We start from the raw sequence: 19,257 nt of genomic DNA, 5'->3' as shown, positions 1-19,257 counted from the left end.
GGCTATACAGAGATTTGAGATTTCAAATTTACTGACTTCTGTATCATCTCCATTTCCTTTTAAGCACATCCAATGACTTTCTTATTTCAGGTGTTGGATTATTGGGTTTGTTTTGTTTTGTTGGCTTCCTTTTTTTTCTCCCAGTTCTAGACTTAACATTTGATTCTTTCTCAGTTTGTTTCTCTGCTGAGATTTGCTATGTTTTCATTTATTTCAGTCATTTTCATTTATCTCATTGATAAAGGAAATATCAATGAGATATTTTGATTTTTAAAATTAATTTTTATTGGAGTGTAGTTGATTTACAATGTTGTATTAGTTGTTTTTTTTTTTTTTTTAATAGCCAGAACAACACTTGGAATCAAGTAAATATTTTTTCCAATGGGCAGTAAATACAGTGAGCAAATTCAGTTGTTCCTTTTTATTTTTTTTATTCCTTTTTAAAGTGAAAAATAAAATGGGTCTTTGAAATGTTGAGAATTACCACTGTAATTAATAAAATGATCTTGAAAATGTTTAAAAGAGGAATTCTCAGGTCCTTTTGAGCATTGGCATTTTTATGTCTTCTTAAAGAGACCTTTTTCATATCCTTTGCCTGTTTTTTTATTGGAGTATTTTTCACTCTTCTCTTTTTTATTTTAAAGACCTTTCTGACAAGGGTTTGAACCCTTTTCAGTCATTTACATTGAAAATATATTCTAGAGTTTGTCACTTACCTTCCATTATTTATGGGATTCTTCTCAAATGTAAATGGTTTAAATTTTACATAGCCAAATCTTTCATTTTCCCTTTATGAAATTTGTCTTTATGCTTTAAAAAGTCTTCCTAACTTCAAATGAATGTTCATATTTTATTCTCATTATTTTACTTTTTGAAAAATTGTTATTATTGAAAAACTGAAAAAAAAAAACTATTTTTCTGAATGGTGTGAGACAGAGATCTATCTTAATTTTAAAAATTAATTTATTTTAAATGGAGGATGATTGCTTTACAATATTGTGGTGGTTTTTGCCACACATTGACATGAATCAGCCACGTGTGCACGTGTCCCCCCATCTTTAGCCCCCTCTATAAATAGTTTATAAAGTAGCATCATTTATTAAATGACTTATGAAACTTTTAGCTTAACTAACAGTTAAGCTTCGTTATACACTGATAGATGGATACACTGTGCTAGAATCTGTGTTTATACATAGATGTAGATGCATACTAGCATCTGTTTCTAAGGCTTTTATTATTTTTTTGCTAGTCTTACATAACCTTGTGGCGACATAACCTTGCCATTTTAGTTACTATAGCTTTGTAATGTGTTCTAATTCTACTGATGTGAGTTTGCACACTTTCCTTTTATATTTCACTGCTGTATACCTTCGGCTTTTCCCATCTACTTATGCTTTATACAAACTTCAGAATAATTTTCAATCCTATTGCACCCCCCCCCAAATCCTCATGGTATTTTTTAGTTGAGATATAATTAATATATAACATATTAGTTTCTGGTATACAACATAATGATTAGATATATGAGTATATTGTGAAATGATCACAATAAGTCTCAGTTCAGTTCAGTCGCTCAGTCATGTGCGACTCTTTGCGACCTCATGGACTGCAGCACTTCCCTGCAGCCAGGCTTCCCTGTCCTTCACCAACTCCCAGAGCTTGCTCAAACTCATGTCCATTGAGTTGGTGATGCCATCCAACCATCTCATCTTCTGTCATCCCCTTCTCCTCCTGCCTTCAGTCTTGCCCAGCATCAGGGTCTTTTCCAATGAGTCAGTTCTTCCATAAAGTATTGGAGCTTCTGCATCAGTCTTCCCAATGAATATTCAGGATTGATTTCCTTTAGGACTGACTGGTTTGATTTCCTTTAGGACTGACTGGTTTGATTTCCGAAGTTAATAAGTCTAGTTAATATCCATCACCACATATAGATACAAATTTCTTTATTGTGTGAAGAGAACTTTTGAGATGTACTCTCTTAGCAACTTTCAAATATACAATAAAAGAAAAAATGACATCACAAATTTGTATGTCATACTTGTGTGGGGGGGCATGCTAATTTTTTCCCTGTTGTTCCAGTTTTACTATATGCGCTGCCAGAAAGGAGCACTCCTCATGGTATTTTGATTGGAATTGCATTCACTTTAAAAATGTCTTTGAAGTAAATTTGACATTGTTACAAGTTTTCTTATTAAAACAATTTATTCTCTGGACATTAGTACATTTATGTCTCCCACATTTTTTCATTGATTTTCTTGCTATAATGAATGGGATTTTTTTCATTATACTGTCTATATAGTACTTGGGGAAAGCTAATTTTTATATTCAGCTATCACATCAAATTTTCTTACTAATTCTGTTCTTAGCTGATCATTTATTCATTAATTTATGTGATTTTTTCCTTTTTTAATTTATTTTCACTGGGTTATAGTTGAATTGCAATATTGTGTTAAATACTGCTATTCAGAAAAGTGACTCAGTTATACATCCTTTTTCATATTCTTTTCCACTGTGGTTTATCACAAGATATTGATATGGTATATCACAAGAATATGTAAGTTCCATGTGCTATACTATAGTACCTTGTTGTTTATTCATTCTGTATATTCATTCTATATAGCAGCTTGCATCTGCTAATCCCAAACTCCCATCTTTCACCTCATCCACCGGTCTATGTCCCTGATTCTGTTCTGTTTCATAGATAGGTTCATTTGTGTGTCATATTTTAGGTTCCACATATAAGTGATGTCATATGGTATTTGGCTTTCTCTTTCTGACTTATTTCACTTTGTATGATAATCTCTAGTTGCATCCATGTTGCTGCAAATGACATTATTTTGTTCTTTTTTATGACTGTGAGTAGTATTCCATTGTATAGATGTACCACATCTTTATATGTGGTGTGTTTTAAATTAATGTTTTCTAAATTTGACTGGTCCTTTTCTTATTGGGATAACCTTATTCAGGTTGCATTTTGTGGTCTGCCACTTTTGATTTGCTGTTTTTTTACTTAAGGTATTTATATCCATTTCCATAGTGGGCCTGGCCTCTCTTTTCTGTCTTTACTGCTTTTTTTCTTTGGGTATTGGAGTGTTCTGGTGTACTGACCCTGTGCAAAGAAATGGGAAGCAGCTTTTCTTTTTCGGTGACCTGGCAAGTATATAGAGTGTCTTACTTACAGAGTCTTTTTTTTTTTACAGAGTCATTTTTTACTGTCTCTCATACTTTACCTTCAGCCTCTCAGCAGTCTTTTTACTCTGCCTTTGAAATATGTACAGAATCCAGCCATTTAACAATGATTTCTACTAATACCACCCTAATCCAAAATGTTGCTTTCTCTTGCTTAGGACTGTTAGTGTAGGCATGTTGTGATCTTTTCTCCCCTTCAGCCTAGTCTCAACACAACAGCCAGGGTGATCTTAAGATGTAAGTTGGATTAGCTAATACCACTGCTCCAAGCCCCTCTAGAGGATTCCTATCTCACTCAGAAGAAAATATCAAGCCCTTGCCAAGGCTTACATCCTTTCTGACCTCATCTCCTACCGCTCTCCACTTACTCTTCACTGGCCAAACTGGCCTCCTCATTCTTTAATCATGCCAAACAACTCAGGCCTCTGGGCCTTTGCACTTCTGTTCTGCTGTTACCCAACTGCATAGTTTACTTCCTAAAGTCCTTCAGATTCCTGTTCAAGAGCCAGCCTTATCAGAAAGTTCTCTACCAGTAATAAAGGGTAAAGAAATGGACAGTCTACCCCAGGCACTCTGTCCCTTCACTGAACTTTTATTTTTCTCCTTAACACTTTCCATCACCCGCCTGACAAGTTGGATTTTGTTTTGTTTTTGCTTTGCTTGTTTATTGTCCTCCACCAGAATGTAAAAACTTTGATTTTATTTACTGTATACTCCCCAGTGCTTAGAGCAGTGCCTGGAGAATGGCTCCTGTTCCATACCATGAATAAATACTTATTGACTGAATAGGTGAATAAACTGAAGGAGCTTACCTATAAAGGCGCCTCAGCCTCTAGTAGTTTTGAAAATTCAGAAAGCCTCTGACACCTCCTTTTTTCTATTTCTTCCCTTAGTACATGTTTTTTTTAAGGCTTTTTTAGCTCTTGAGTCAATTTTTTAGGCAGAAAAAAAATTTTTTTAGGTAAGATTATTAAGCTATAACAAGTACATATAATAAATAATTTGACAATTTTAAGTGCTTGATTCAAAGTATGAGTTTTGACAAAAATATGTGGTAGTGTAAACATCACCACAGTGAGGATATTTTCATCACTTCTTGTGTCAATTTTCTTGACTGACCTTACCCAGAAATATCATTCGTTTCTCCAAAATCTTCACTTTTTTTTTTTCCTGTGTTCTCTGATTTTTTTTTTCTTAAAATGTTAGCTGTTTACATTTCTTCATTTTCAAAAACTATCTCTTATATTTATTGTCCTCTAATTTATTAACTTTTATCTTTTTTTTCTTTAATTGTTCTTAAACTTGTTTTTTTCTTCTGCTTGTGTTGAATCTTCTGTGTTTGCTTGTTTCTCACTAGTTTGCTTAAAAGCTTTATGACTTTGAACATGTGGTTACTAATACTTTGGCTGTACTCCAGTCCATTTAGATATGTACTCTTCTAATGGTCATTTTTTAAGTAATCTTTGATTATCATTTTTATTTCTTTCTCTTTGATTCTAAAGTTATTTGGAAGTTTTGTTTTTAAAGTTGGATTTCTTAAACTGTTATTAATTTCTGCTTTGGGATTTTTTTTTTTTAGAATTTATTGAGATAAAATTTGTATAACATGAAAATTAACCATTTAAAGTGAGCAATTCAGTGGCATTTAGAACATTCAGTATTGTACAACCAATACTTCTGTACTCATAGCATTTTAATTCCAGTTGTTTATCTCTGATTTTCAAAATAAAATGCATTAGGTTCTTTTTCTCTACTTATCAAGTGGAAAAATTACATAGGATATAACTAGCTATCAGTTTAGTTAGGATCATGATCAGCTGCAAGATGCAGAAGACCCCCCAGTAACAGTAACTTAAATAAGATAGATTTCCCTCTCAAGTGGAGGAAGCCCAGAGGTTTTTGGATTTGACACTTCCATGGTGTCATGGACCAAGTTTCTGTTTTTTTTGCTGGGCCTTTTACTTGGTTTTCATTTCCAACAACCTCTTAAAGTCTAAGATAGCTATTGGAATGCCAGCCACTTCATCTGCCTGCAAGCCTGTGTGAAGTAGAAACAGTTAGAGAAGGAATGCAATTTTTAAAAAAGTTTTAATAAAGGCCTTCCCTGGGAGTTCATACACATTACAGTCTACATTCTACTGGCCAGAACTGAGTCACTTGGCCAAACGTAGTTGCAGTGTAGACTGGGAAATATTTTTATTCTATTAATAGGTAGACTATGAAAAAAAGTGTTAGTCACTCAATTATATCCAGCTCTTTGCAACACCATGGACTGTATACACAGCTAAAAATCAAGGGCTCTATTACAGAGGAAGAGAAGGAGAACAGATAATGGGAAACAACTGGCAGTTTCTGCCGCACACTCCCATGTGTAAGTGCAAGACTTCCTGCTTCCTCCTCTCACCACTCCTCCGTTTCCTAGTTTGTATAGGTATCATAGGTATCAGTGAGATTTTAGTTTATCTGAGAACGTCTTTCTTTTGCCCTTCTGCATGAAGAGGGCAGTGTGGGGCACAGAAGTATGAGGCCAGTCAGATTTGTGTGGGGTTCTTTAGTTTTGTTTTTTAATGCTGCTGGGATTGTTTTTGGAGAAGGAAATGACAGCCTGCTCCAGTGTTCTTGCCTGGAGAATCCCAGAGACCGGGAACCCTGGTGGGCTGCTGTCTGTGGGGTTGCACAGGGTTGGACACGACTGAAGCGAATTAGCAGCAGCAGCAATAGCAGCATTGTTTTTTCTCATTGTCCTTGGAAGTTAAAGACTGAACCACGGTATGTCTTGGTCACAGGTGGCAGATGTCTGATAGGTGTGTTATCATTCTGTGCCAAAGACAGGCATTACTGATTGATTACAGCACTCTTTCCCACCAAATACAAATTTGTATTCATTAGGAAAAAAAACCACAAAGCCCCCCCTTTTTTTTTGCCATCTCTAATGAAGGTGTTGGTTTCAAATTAAATTTTTTAACATGAACTTTGAATATGGAGAAGGAAATGGCAACCCACTCCAGTATTCTTGCCTGGAAAATCCCATGGACGGAGGAGCCTGGTGGGCTATAGTCCATGAGGTCACAAAGAGTCAGACACGACTGAGTGACTTCACTTTCTTTCACTTTTGAATATTCAGGCTCCAAATCTCTCTGTTACTCGGGAAAGTTTGCTTTTCCTTTTTTCCCCTCTTTCCTTTCTCATTTTTTAAGTTATTGCTCTTTTCCTATCAGTCTTGATCTTTCTGGAATAGCGTTTTAAAGATTTACTCTCCCCTGCCCATTATTTTCATCTCTATATTTTCTTCTGTGTTACAGAAGAGACTCAACCAAGTCACCCATATCACTAATTTGCTTTTCTTTTGTTGTATTTAACTGCTGCTTATAGCCTTACCTATAGTTTTTCCTGATCATTTATTTTCTCATATGACTGCCTTATCTAGATTGAAATGCAGTTTACTCTGTTTTTGTGTGTGTGTGTGTGTTGTTGTTTTTTACTTGTTTATTGAAGTATAACCTTCATTAAGTAATATGCACTACTTTTGAGTTCAGTACCTTTTTGCATATGGTTATACCCATGCTAACTGTGACCCCAATCAAGATACAGAATATTTCTAGAATCCCAGCAGGCTTTGTTATGCCTCCTCTCCCCTCTCCCTTAACTCAGGTAACAATTATCCTGACCTTGTTCACTCTCTCTTAGTTTTGCTTGTTTTTGACGTGTGTGTAAACAGAATTATATTGTATTCAGTACATACCCTTTGTTTCTTTTGTTCAACACAATCTATGAGAGATTCATTCAGGTTATTACACATAAGAGTAGTTCATGCTGCATTATTGCTGTGTTGCATTTTGTTGTATAAATACACTACAGTGTACCACTTCTCCTGTTGATGGACATCTCTTTTACCAGTCTTGGTTATTATGAATAAAGCAACCGTGGACATATACTCTTTTTCTCTTTGATGTGTACCTGGGATTGGGCTTGTTAGGTTGTAAGGTCGATGTGTGTTTAACTTCAGTAGACACTGCCAAGCAGATTTCCAAGGAACTTGTACTAGTATACATGACCATCTGCAGTATAAGAGAACTTAAGTTGTTCCATGTACTTGCCAGCTCTTGGTTTTAATTTTGATTTTGGTTTTCATTTTAGCCTTTCTGGTGGGTGTACAGAAATATCTCATTGTGACTGTGATTCACATTTCCCTGGTGAATAATGATGTAGAGAACCTTTTCTTCTTCTTTTGGTCACTTGGATGTCCTCTTCTATGGAGTGCCTGTTCCTGACTTTTGCCCATTTTTCCTTTCAGTGAGTGGCTTGTCTTTTTCTTACCAATTTATAGAATAATTTTTAAAATACTCTGAATGTAAGTCCTATGTTGGGTATACATATATGTATTAAAAATACCTTCTCTCAGCCTTGGCTCATATTTTCACTTTTAATGGTGTCTTTTGATAAACACAAGTTCTTAATTTTTATGAAGTCAAATTTATCAATTTTTTTCTTTAATGGTTAATACTTTTTGTGTCCTATGTAAGAGCTATCTGCCTACAAGATCATGAAGATATTTGTTCTTTTCTTGTAGAAGTTACATTATTTATCATTCACACTTAGGCCTGTAATCCATCTCAAATTAATTTTTGTTTATGGCATGAGGTAGAGAGAAGGTTAATTTTTTCCATACAGGAGCATTTTCCCTTGATTGAGCACCACTGACTTATTATATAACACACATGACTTTATGTTGGGGTCTATCTCTGGACTTTCTGTTCTGTTACAGTGATCTGTTTATCTGTCCTTGTGTCATTACTGTTGAAGATTAAATGAAAGTTTCCAGAGTTTTTGCAATGTCTGTTCTAGAGAGATACTCACTTATTCCTTACATTGGTATCCTTCTATTCAATTTAGTACCTTTTCATATGTTAGGTGATTTTTTTTTCCCCATCCTTTTTTAGGCAGTCTGTACTTGTTCATATTGAAATTTCAGGTGGGGGTCTGTTAAGACTTTCCCATCCTCATAAAAAGAAAAGAGGAACATTTGATTTACCCTGCTGGCGTTAAACACTTCTAGAGTGGAACCTAAAGCTAGAGCTAGTCAGGGCAAGGAGCTGACCCTTCTCTTTGCTATAATAGACCAATCTCGTGTTCTCATTCTGGGGTTCTTGCCTCTTTAAGAAGCCAGACTCAGCTTTGTCTTCCTCCTGCCTCACATGGCCAACCACAACGGTTGTGATCCAGCAGCCACTAAGTTTCTTATGATACCCTGGTGAATCCAGCTGTGCCCTCCTGAGTGGACCAGAACCTACTTTGTCTCTTAGCATAATGTCTCCAAGAAAAGGACATCAGTGGGGTATGGCTGCTGAAGTCTCATCTATGTACTTATCAAGCAGGCAAAGGGTTGAACATCAGTTGTTCTTTTCCTCATTCCAGTCCCATCTGCAGTTTGTCTTACAGAAAATTCCTCATAGTTTCTGGTATGTGGTTGCCTAGTACTGATATATACTTTCTTTTTTCTTTTTCCTTCAGTTATTTCAGTGGAAAACTAGAAGGGTGGACAGAATAACTAGATGCATGTACTTAAAGCCATTCTAATTACAAGTCAGTGTTAGTTGTTTTTTTTTTTTTTTTTAATGTGTTTCTTTGCGGGGCCAGGGCAGGGTGTGTGGTCTGTCGTATGGTGTGTGGAATCTTAAGCTTCCTAACCAGGGACTGAACTGTGCCCCCTGCAGTGGAAGTAGAGTCCTAACCACTGGACCGCCAGGGAAGTCGCCCTTTAAATGAGCGTCTAGCCTTCCAAGTTGAATACTTTGAAAGTTCACTGATTTTCTGAAAGTAAGTGTTGGTCTCTCTGTGTTTGGTCTCAGCTCTGCAGCTTGGTATCTCCCCTCACTGCCCACAGCCGGCGACATGAGTAGAACCAAAGGCCCAGTCAGCGGCTGCAGAAGATGAAGGCATTGACAGACACCCAGAATGAAGTCGGAGGGCTTGTTTTGAAATTCACGGGTTTTCGACGCTCTGCTCACATGCCTTTATTTAATAAAAATGCCACCTCGTGTTTCTTGCCAGCTTGTCAGGAGAGACTGACCCTGGGAGGGGGAATGACCCAGAATGTTGTGCTCTTGTCAAGCCAGAGCCCTTTCCCAAGCCAACTTGTTGAAGACCCAGCTAGGGAGCAGGGACTGTTTCCTATAGTCTTTGTAAGCCTAGTGCTCCTTATGATACTCAGGAATTGCTAAGTAGATAAGAATACATATTTAGAAGCTTAGGGCACTTTACACCTAGCTTTTTTGGTTTGTTTTGCTTTCTAATGTAGCTAAGGTTCATAGATTTTCTGTGTTTTATTTTTATTCTTCATTCTCTTGTGGGAAAAAAAACAGAGAAATTTTATGTTTTCTACCTTGTAATTGAAACATGAGAACCCGGAACAGGAACCGCCCACCCCCACCCCCCCCGCCCCCAGCCCCCAGTAATATTTTTTGAGGCGGAAAGCAGTAATAGGAAAATGTAACTCAGAGGACCCTGAGCTTCAGTGGTAAAGATACCTCCTTTCTCCAAGAATTAGGCCTGATCAGGGTTCAGCCCCACTCATATGGAATGCGAGGGGATAAATCACAACTAAAGACCTTGGCACTTCTGTAAGAAATTTAAATAACAGGCAGACATATAGAGATTCGTAAATATGTACTTGGTGCCAGCTAAACCACAGAGAAGATACTGCATTTGTGGCCCAGGGAAGTTAAATATTTGTGGTCAACTTAAAATTCAACATATAACTCTCATCTGTGATGGAAACTATCCAGAAACTGCATGGAGGGCGTGCTAGCTGCATGCTCTCTCAAAGGCCTCTCCTCTCACCCGGCCGGGCTGGAAGAGCAGGCCCCTGCCCCTTCCTTCACACTGCGTAGCTGGCAGTCCTTGTTAGGAGAGAAGGGATTCCCTGGCGCTCTGGGTACCTATCCCAGAAGGTAAGGCCATCTCTGCTTTGTGGCTCACTCCTTCACATCTGATCAAACAGCACTTGATCTAGGAGCCTTCTTCTGTCCATCTTAGATTAAACAGCCACTCTCTCTGCTAGCCTGTTGCTCTCTGTCCCTCTTGCCCTACTTTATTTTTTCCTAGTTCTTCCCACTACTTGTCCCTGTATTTGCTTGTTTCTCATTTCCCAAGAATGTTAAGCTTCATGACAACATGAACATAATTTTATTGACTATTGTATCCCTTGTGTCTCAAATAAACCCTCCTATGCAGAGCAGATGCTTAATAAATATTTATTGAATGAATTCAGTAGAATACTTGAAAATGTTTGGGGAAGTACAGTCCAGGGAGCCAAAGAGGAGTTGTCCCCTGATCCCTGGAATAGGGCACTGTCACAGCAGCAGTTCAGACTGTGAGATCAGCCGGAAGCCCCTCAAACGCCCTCCAGTTGTGTGGCGTCTGCGTAAAGTCCCTGATCGGGAGATGGGCCCTTGCAGGCAGTGCGCGTGCCTTCAGCTGTACCAGGCGCCTCTTGCCATAAAACCCAGGTTACAAGTGGAGATGGCATTAACACAACTTAATTTTCGTTATAAAGTGTGACAGTGTTTTGTTTCTGGCCTTCAGTTTTGTTGAGGACCCTGCTGATGTTGTTTGCTCTGGTGTGGGAGTCGGGGCAGCACGCAGACTGGAGCACATGCATGTACTGTTCACTTTCTTTTTTACGTATATAATTTTACTTACGTTGGCCGTGCTGGACCTTCACTGGTGTGCGGGCTTTCCTCTGGCTGCGGCGAGCAGGGGCTGCTCTTCACGGCGGCGTGCGGGCTTCTCGCTGTGGCTTCTCTTGCTGTGGCGCACAGGCTTGGCAGCGTGGGCTTCAGGAGTTGCGGCTGCCGGGCTCCGGAGCACAGACAGGCTTGGTCGTTGTGACTCATGGGCTTAAACACAAGGCATGTGGTAAAAAACAAAAATCAAAATGAAGAGTACAAACGGCTGAATTTTAAAAACAACCTTCCCACCTCTCATTTCTACAGCCTCTGCCAGCCTTGTTGCCAGTTTCTGGGGTGGCCAGCAGAGGTATTTACGTACATACTGCCACATATGATTAACTATGGCTCTATTCCTTTTACATATATCGAACCCGTGTCTCCTGCACTGGCAGATCGAACCAATGTCTCCTGCATTGGCAGGAGGATGCTTTCCCACTGAGCCACCAGGGAAGCCCTCGCATTCTTTTTGGATATGTCAGTGCAGTCCCCCTGGCCCAAGCCTGTTGTCATTTGAGACCCTGCCTGGTTGAGGGGTCTGTGGCTGCTGAGCACTCCTGGCGTGTCGGACCTGATGGTGGCTGATGGACTTTACTGATGAACAGTTTTTCTTCAGTCTGCTTTTCCTTGCTGCTTTTGCTGAGTCTTTGAGTCATCCCAACACTGAGAGATTCCGTTGCAATAAACACGGCTAGTTTTCTGGATCTATTCCAGAACCTTACTGTTGATGATCTTTAGCATTTGGTATGAAATGTGCTACACAAATGATGTTGACTATCTCTCAGATGTGCTGTTAAGTGGTTTTTTTTTTTAATGGCAATGTGTATATCACCATTTATATAAATATATGTAAAAGGTGTAGAGCCATAGTTAATCATATGTGGCAGTATGTGCATAAATACCTGGGTAGGCCACCCCAGAACAAGGGTGGCAGAGGCTGTCGAAATGAGAGGTGGGAAGGTTGTTTTTAAAATTCAGCCATTTGTACTCCTCGTTTTGATTTTTGTTTTTTACCACGTGCCTTGTGATTCAGCCGTTACTGAACAGCTTCCATTTGTCCTGGTACTTGAAACCCAGGTGTCACCATCTCTTCAACAGCTCCTAGAAGAGATGCTGTCATTGAACTTCTCTTCTGCTTTGTCAGCAGTAGGAATGACTTTAGCCTACGTAACAGAATTCAGTGACAGGATTCAGTTTTAGCTCTGTGTCGTCCATTTTAAAACAGTTTAGGCTGTGAGTAGGCTTCGCTAGTGCAGGCTGGTACAGAAATTTTGTGTCTCTGTCTTAGCAGCATGAAGCACTGAAACTATACTGAGCAGTTTGTAATAGTTTGTATGTCTCTCTGTGTGTCTGTCAAGTAAACAGCATTCAGAGTTGCTGGCTCACTGTCTCTAAGCCTGTTCTTAGTCTGATGACTTGGAAAGACTTGGTAAAGAATCAGAAATAGACTCCAGGAGCAGCTTTTTTGGTCTTTTTGTCAAATCCTGTGAGGAGAATAGATCAGATGAGACACCATCAATGCTAATGCCATTTTACCAGAATGACCTGTAGAGAGGTCTGATTAAAAGTCTCGTTACGAATCATAATCTTCATTCTGCTCCATTCAGATCATAAGAAAGCTGCATGTAAGTTATTCATTCCCTCTGGGCTTGAGTTTACACTCTGTGAAATGGGAATGCTAGTAAGTCCCCTAGCATGGATTAAATGAGATAACACATGTGAAAACGCCTAGATTCTAAACATAAAAGTCTCTCTCTGTGTGTATATACACATATATATGAAATTGAAAGTGTTAGTCGCTTAGTCGTATCTGACTCTTTGTGACCCCATGGACTGTAGCCCACCAGGCTCCTCTGTCCATGGAATTCTCCAGGCAAGAATACTGGAGTAGGTTGCCATTCCCTTCTCCAGGGGATCTTCAGGACCCAGGGATCGTACCCGGGCCTCCTACATTGCAGGCTGATTCTTTACCATTTGAGCCATCAGGGAAGCCCATATATACATTCTTTATACTGATTGGAGGAGTGGTTAAGACGACTCCAAAGAAACGACCAGGTACAATCCAGTCCTGCATCAGATTCCCGTATATCCTCCCCATGTGCCATGCAGTTTATGTGTTTCTGTTGCTGTTTTCTGTAATTCATAAGGATTCCGCCTGATCCTCCATCATCTCACTTTTCCACTCTTTGAGCTCTTGCCATTATCTTGTAGCTTTGGGTGTCAAAAAACTGTTAGATTTGCCTTTTAGACTAAGTTGCAGGCCCAGGCCCTGCAAGAAATTAGGCAGAACTCAGGTTGTTTTTCAGATGGCAGAGCAGGGGCGCTTAACAGCTGTGTTAGCCCAGGAGTCTCCCATCACAGACACCTGCAAGTGAGGGTTTGTGAGCCCTTGAAGGAGAATGGCAGACACCACTTTGGAAATAAAGTCGTGCTGTCCTGGGTGCCCCAGCACCTCCCGTGCTGGCCTCCTCGGCACTGTTCCTCTGCAGTCCCACCCTCCTCTCGGCCCTGGCACATAGTCCCGTGAACATGCCACCTGCCCCCTCTCTCTCTCTCTGGCCCCATCCTTTGGCCGCCCGATTTATTTTTTCCACATCCTCACTCTCTTCCAGTTCCAAGCTAAATAACCCTCACAGATGGCTTGTTCCATCAAAGCTGTTTAAGAACACAGGACAGTGAACTGAGGTCCAGAGGAGCTGCCAGAGCCCCAGGCTGCCCGTCCCATGGAGGCCCCAGACAGCTTTGTCGTCAGCTCCCTAGAAGTCCACGGGCAGGGAGCAGAGACTGGCAGTTTGGGTGGTGGAGTGTCTCTTGAACACTGTAATCCTCTACAGCTAGCAACTAGTTCTCACTTAGATTTACAAGTCAGAGCCTGGAGCCGGCTATATCACATACTCCATTTTCCACAGGAGGCTGAGCACTTTGCTGTTGGCATCTCTCCCCCACTTTTTTACAGCATGGAAACCCAGCAGGAAATGGCAGTCCCATTTGTGTTTTGGATCATGGTCTGAGTCCTTACTGAACCTCTTGTGAACTCCTGGAGAGGCCTAGATCCCTGCTCTGCCTGACCTGAAGGGCAGTATTCCCAGCTGTCAGCACATCCTTGGGAAGCGGGTGAGCCTCAGATGCCTGTTAGAAATCCTGCCGAGGAGAGAGAATCCAGAATTTCACTCTTTCTTTCCTGTCAGCAAGGACACGGAAGTTTCCTGTCTGCCTTGTCATCAGCTTCAGAGCATTTTCTCCTGCATGTCCCCACGTACCACGCAGTGGTCCGCGAGCTTCTGCCCCAGGCACTGCCTCAGCACCCGCCTTCCCTCCGTCATAATCAGAGGGGTCCGAGCAGTTCTGTCCTCATGACAAGGCGGCCTTTTCCTTGCCTCCCAGTTATTCCAGTGAGCTTTGCGACCTCTCTGGTCACGGTCTCCCTCTCTCTCCCCTCCTTCTCCCACTTTCCTTTCCGACTTCAGCCTTTGTAAGTAGATTCCTCTCTGAGGTCACTGAGGAAGGGCAGCGTGTGCCTTTTGCTGTGGTACAAACTCCTTTCCCTCAGAAAGCAGAGTTCCCTGGAGAGCCCCCCTCCCTTCCTCCGTTAGAAGCCATGCTGGCAGCTTATCTGCTTGAACTTGGGCATAACAGGGCAGGGAACGGTGGTGTGTGTGGAGCGGTCCGGCCAGGCGGAGGGAGGTTAAGTCTCAGCTGGAGAGAGCAGGCAGTTGAAGAAGCATCCCCTGGAAAGAACAGAGGAGAAGGAAAGGGAAAGTTCTGTGAGAACTCAGTCAGAAATCAGCATCTCCTCCCTCAGCCCGGCCTCTCTACTGAGAAGGAAGCTATTGTTTTCTCTCTTCTCCGCCTTCTTGTTGCTCCAGGATCAAGGATTTCTAGATGAACCACGCACGCTGTTGCTCTCACTGTAAAAGTTTCTCAGATTGACAGATTTGTGGAGCCTGTGGGTACCAGGAAGGAGCTTTGACTTCCTTTGTCCTGTCCCCAGGCTTTCTGATGGACTTGTTTCTCTACAGTCCATCCCGAGCCCAAGACTGCAGAGAACTTTCTGGGAATACTCACGTGTGGGTTTTAACTTGGCATCCCATAGTGACAAGTTTCCCATATTCATTCAGCTCATCAGCTGACCAGGTGCGGTCTTACCTGTGCTGTAAATGAGCTGAATGATAGAGCAGGTAGCCCAACAAGGTTTTGATTTGAGTGTCACTGCTCTTGCCTGTAGCTTAGCCAAGGTCCCATTTGGTTCCTGTTCATCTGCATGTGAGTTCATCAGAATTGTTTCTTTTGTTCTGGGAGTGGGCCATTGGGCTACTGCTGAGCTGGGGGTGGGTGGGGCGATATATCCTTGAAGCAGTAGGTCCCTTTCTCCAAAAATACTGTTACTTCCTAAGAGGCTACAGAGTGTAATGGACTTTGGAGTAAGACATGTGCTGTGTGCGTGCTAAGTCACTTCGGTCATGTCTGACTCTGTGCGACCCTACGGACTGCAGCACGCCAGGCTCCTCTGTCTGTGGGATTCTCCAGGCAAGAAAAGAATACTGGAGTGGGTTGCCATGCCCTCCTCCAGGGAATCTTCCTGACCCAGGGATCGAACCCACATCTCTTGCGTCTATCTCTTGCATCAGCAGGTGGGTTCTTTACCCCTGGCACCACCTGGGAAGCCTGGAGTAAGACACAATGGGTTTAAATTCCAGCTTTGCCCCTGACTGGATGTTTGTTTCCTCCAGGCTTCAGTTTCTTCTTCCTCTTTCTGTCTCCCAGGATTACTGTGATAATCAGATGAAATAGCGTAGTGCCTAGCAACCATCAGCCACCACTTCATCTCCAGCACAGCTTTCCCAGTAAAATGGGCTATTTCCGCCACTGAGATGTTGTGACCCATGCAGACTGCAGAAGTAAAATGCTGACTTGGTCTGCATGCTGCTGCCCTAAACCTCCTTAAAGGGCTTCTTGCATGCTCATGAGTTTTTGTTTCTAGAACGTGCCCTGCCCTGAGTTTGTTCAGTTGTTTTCTTTCACTTGTGAGAACATCTTTTCATGATCAGTGCCCAGGGGCTTTAGAATGTCTGGACCGTGGTTCTCCTGGACGGCAAGCCTGTTTCCTCAGTGCCCACCAGAGGCAGACTGGTCCCCTGAGACCACCCCTTCTCTCTTCCCACCTTGGCTTTTCTTAAGCCTCCCTTCCCGGCCTCCACCCTGGTGAGAGTAGTCCAGGAACCTTGTCCTCCGCCTCCCACAGGGCACAGTGGCTTGGCTTGTACCCTCCCAGCGGCCTGGTGGGAGCGGTGGGGTGTCAGAGACGGCCATGGGAGAGAAACGGCTCACAGGACGAGCCCCGTGCGCGGGCCAGCAGCTCCCACTGCCTGCTGGAGCCGGCTCAGTGAGCCGCTGACAGGAGTCTTCAGAACACTAAACAGGTGATTAAAACATCAGTATAAGTCTTTCCAAACTTCACAGAAAGCCAAAAAACTTAGCTTGGACACCACCAGAAATTTTCCGCTCTGGAGCTTTATAAACTGGTCTGATGTTTCTTCCTCTGCTCTGTGGCCAGAGGGGAGTTCTGTGCTAATGATTCATAAAACCCTCCAAGTCTCCCTGAGGGGCCAACCATATGAGAAGAACCTGTACCATCTTTTCCCATCCGGAATTATCTCCCGGCTCTCAGTTAGTTCAGATTCTGAACCTTTAGCCCTTCCTTCCAAAAGGCCAAACCCAGCTCTTGGCACCATCCCTCGTGACAGAGCCAGGCTCCAGCATCAAGGTCAGTGGCAGAACCGTCTTCCTCTCCTTCCCAAGATGACTGCCCAGAGTCAGAGAAACCCCTGAAGATGGAAAGAGCCCTTCGGAATCACTTGCGTCTCTGCACACAGGGTTGGGTGGCTTGCCCACCGTCACGCAGGAGAGCATGCAGTGAATGTCCCTCCTGTCCTGTAGCAGCTTGGCTGCCCCAGAGAAGTGCAGCAAGCCCAAGAGCTCTGTCTTCACAAGACCAGCGGCAGGAGGCTGCCCCGTTTGGATTTTTTTATGATGGGCCCTTTCCCCTGCAGAGGCTGTAAGAGTCTCTGGCTGAAGCACAGGTGATGCTTCGGGCCCATTGAGGGCTGGGGCGGCTGGAGCGCTTCGAGCGGGGGCCCATTCCCAGCTCCTCCACTTACCAGCCGCCCGACCCGGAGCACGTTCCTCCTCTGTGCCTTGATTTCCTCGTCTGTAAAATTGAGGTTCTGACAGCACCAACCTCGTGGGGCTGTTGAGGGGATTAGATGAGGCACCGTGCCTGGCTCTGATGGGTAGAGCCGCACGCAGCGGGTTTTGTTTTTGTGCCTGGGAAGCCCCAGTGGTGCTCTCGTAGGAAGTGGGTCTGGTGAGGTGGCAAGAATGCTGGCCTAGGAAGCCATTGCATCTGGCTTCACATCTCATTAATTTTTCTCTCATCTGTAGTATCATTATCTGAATGTAATAGTTACTGCTTCATAGGGTGCTGAGGGTTTCTAGATTGAAGACTGCCATGAAAAATGTAACCTATTTCTTTGTACGTTCACCGGAGTTGCATTTGAAGAGTGGACTAAGCTTGTGACTGCCTCCTCTTAGTCTTCCAGCCTTTAAAGCAGTGATTCTCCAACTTCAGCATTCCTGAGTGTTAATAGCAGGAACACTTACTTAAAGTACACATTCCGAGGCCGTGTCCCCAGAGGTACTGATTTATTTAGTCCAAAGTGGAGTCCAGGAATCGGTATTTTTAACCAGTTCCCTGTGTGATTCAGTGCAGGTGGTTTTTAAAATGCTTTTTAGCACTCAGGGGTGAAGAAAGGGGAGCTAATATTTATTGAACAGCTTGTGTATGCCAGGCATTTGGCTTACTTAAACCTTATCAAACTATAAATAGACTTCAGTTCCCTTTAGTTATTACCCACGTTTGTCGTGTCTCCAGCCATGAGGCCCTGTGCCACTTGGGACTCAGGCCTCTAGATGTAGAACCTGAAAAGGCAGCTTGAAGTCGCCTCAGGCCTCAGCCCCAAACTCAGGGAAGTTCTCTTCACTGTATTTTTAATATGCCGTGGGGATTCTCGAGATACAGGTGTGATGTTTTCCTCTGAGCATGACATCAGTGCTTTGAAGAGAATGAGTCTCACCTCTCGCTGAGGTGTGTTGTGCCTTGCCCTGCAGTGAAGACAAGGCAGGACGTGCCCAGAGCTTGGCTTCTCGAGGTTTCTTATTTCAAACTAGAAACTCTGTAGGTAGCCTGTCAGAAGAGAGCATCATTCCTTCTAGAGCCTGAATCTCCATGGGGAGCACCACCCAAAGCAGAAAGGAGCATCTCTGAGTCTGTCCAGGGTGTCCTGTTGTGCAGCACAAGGAGCGCGATTCATGGTTATGCAGTGTGGCCGGCACCCCCGCCCCCACCATCGTAATGGCGCCCGGAGCTGTCCTCAGGTCCCAGAGCTGCCGTCAGCCTCCCATAGTCGGCCATCCACGTCATCCAACTACCCATAGTGTATATTAGATGCAGCAGATAGATTTTTCTTTAAATACACACACACACACACACACACACACACACACACACACACACGCACACACGCACGCACGCACGCACGCGCGCGCGCCGCGTACAGATTACATGCCTGTCCTCAAGAGCCTTCCTTAAGAGAGAAAACAGGATAGCCTAATGGGAGAAAGATACTGTGAAGCATAAACAGATGAAATTTATGGATGTCACGAACTTGAGAGGGAAGGTGGCATTCTCAGATGACAAATGAAGGACTCAAAGAGAACTTGATAGGCTCCAATGAAAGAAGTAAATAATTACACGAAATCCAATAGGAATAAACCTAAAATCCTATTTTATCCAGAAAGTCAGCACACAGAGCAAGTAATGTGCAGGACAATACTGAATAATGGGGTTTTTATAGCGTGGGAAGGCCTCAGTGAAGGAATGTGATAAAGGGAAATAGTTAGTGGAGGGCTTGCACGCAGTGGGGGGAGATATTATTTAGCCACATACGTGAAAACACTTTGGGGATTTGTTGATTAAAAGCTCACAATGTGTCACTTGGGCAAAGTGGTGAACAACAGAACATGTGCTTTTTCAGCCGATTTGCAGAGTTGAGGTGTCCAGGATAGAACAAGGAGGAGCTAGCTGTGTGTTCTGTTCTCTGCTGCCAGACCGCACGTGGGCACTCGCTGCAGGAGACATTCGTCTCAGTGAAAGTCTTAGTGACAGAATCCCCAGGATGTTGAGGAGACGGTTGAAGTGAGGAGCAGTGGAAGGAAGTGGGACTGTTTAGCCTAGAGAAGGTGTAACAGAGCAGACTTCAAAAAAATTGGAGGCCAGTCAGAC

General features: G+C 42.7%; 1 protein-coding gene and 1 non-coding gene across 5 annotated transcripts in view; one reads left to right on the top strand and one right to left on the bottom strand.

Moving 5' to 3' along the window:
* The window catches only part of SMG6 (SMG6 nonsense mediated mRNA decay factor), a 196,577-nt gene that overhangs the window by 146,159 nt on the left and 31,161 nt on the right, over positions 1-19,257 (top strand). The gene's annotated exons all lie outside the window — the stretch shown is intronic.
* LOC122695844 lies at positions 2,002-2,110 on the bottom strand. Its single transcript, XR_006341589.1, has one exon. It is a non-coding gene; the product is annotated as a U6 spliceosomal RNA (small nuclear RNA).

Source organism: Cervus elaphus, chromosome 5 (genome assembly GCF_910594005.1).
Source record: "Cervus elaphus chromosome 5, mCerEla1.1, whole genome shotgun sequence".
Taxonomy (NCBI): domain Eukaryota; kingdom Metazoa; phylum Chordata; class Mammalia; order Artiodactyla; family Cervidae; genus Cervus; species Cervus elaphus.
The sequence above is the reverse complement of the archived record's forward strand: the minus strand, read 5'-3'. Positions and strand labels throughout refer to the sequence as shown.